This window comes from Cynara cardunculus, unplaced genomic scaffold (genome assembly GCF_001531365.2).
Source record: "Cynara cardunculus var. scolymus isolate 2C unplaced genomic scaffold, CcrdV1 Un_Scaffold_2658, whole genome shotgun sequence".
Taxonomy (NCBI): Eukaryota; Viridiplantae; Streptophyta; class Magnoliopsida; order Asterales; family Asteraceae; genus Cynara; species Cynara cardunculus.
In genome coordinates, this window is record NW_020201174.1 from 1 (window position 1) to 1487 (window position 1487).

Below are 1487 nucleotides of genomic sequence, written 5' to 3' on the forward strand. Positions count from 1 at the left end.
ACATCCTGTTTTTCTCAATCTTCGTGAGGGATTTGAGAGGAGCGTCGGAGTCCTTCTTCATTGGCCACTGGTAGCCAATGGCATCAAGGAAGGAGATGATCTCGGCGGTGGAGAGTTCGCTGTCGAAGGGACCCCTTGGAAGACGGAAAGCTGAGCGGAGTGTAGAAACCCCGAAGTTCACTTCCATACGGTTGAAGGTGAAGTGGATTTGCTCCATTGTTCGTCCAGCTTCGTCTTGGACCTCGACGACCTCAACAGTGTACCAGAACTGCTGGAGAAGTTCCTTAACCATGAGAGGTTCATGGTTGAGAGCATAACCAAGTGACGACTGTTTGAGGAAGTCCGCCGCCTCTTGGTAGAATGCTCTGGTTGAGGGTATCTCTAGCAAAGCAATGTGGTTGTTGGCCTTGATAGAGATCTCGTCAATGGTGAAGTTGACGTTCTTGGCAGCCATCTGTATTTTGTTAAAGAAATAACATAAACAGGAAGATATAATGTTAGAATTGTACCAAGAATATATGGTTAAAGAGTATAGAAAAAAGTTTTTAAACAAAGAAAAACTTCTTTTGAAAAAACCATAAAAAATTAGGGTTTTTCAAGTAGAATGTGTATAAAGAAACAGATTTGTTAATCAAGAAGGAAATGATTAACAATCTTTATAGTTTAATGCATTAAGAGAACAAAGTTCTTAATAAGATTAAACAGATTTCTTATAACTAAGAAGAAGAAAAGAAAAAGATTCTGACCTTTGTGAATGTGAAGAGGAAAGGTCGAAAATGAAGGGTTTGAAGAGAGTTCTTGCTTTGGAAAAATATTAGCAGAGGTTCGTCTAATGATTTTTGAAAGCGTAAAGAGAAAAGTGAAGAAGAGATCTCATATTTATAGGTAAGAGTAGAGAGAGAAGAAATATGAGAGAGAGAAAAAGATGACGATTCAAAAAGTGGTCATGATGAATAATGTGTCACATTCTCGTCCACGATTGGATAGCATTTAATGAGGTAGCATAATGACAGGTCATTTTGTGCGTCTCAAAGCGTCGCTTATAGAAAACAGAGAATGTCGTCATAAAGATGTGCATTTATTATTTTATTTTAAAAATAAAAAATTGTTTTTAAGAATATGAAGAGTCATTCAGTTAAAAAAGTACTGAGAGACTTCTTTTAAAACAATTTAACACTGAAAACGAGAAAATATTCAGTGATGGTTTTAAGACATCATGTTTTAGTGAAGAAAGTCACTGAAACTGACATTTAAAAAACTTTTGATCACTGAAGAAAAGAATCAGTGATTGTTTTAGATTTTTAAGATAAAGTATAAAAATATACTTTAAGATGTGGTGAGTGTAGAGAAYCACTGAGACCACCTTTTAAAACATTTTATCACTGAAAAAGAGAATATTCAGTGAAAGTTTTAAGTTTTGGAAAAATAGAAGAGTAATCATACCTTAAGAGAGTAGATATATTTACTCAAGAGTTCAGTGTTAAGTA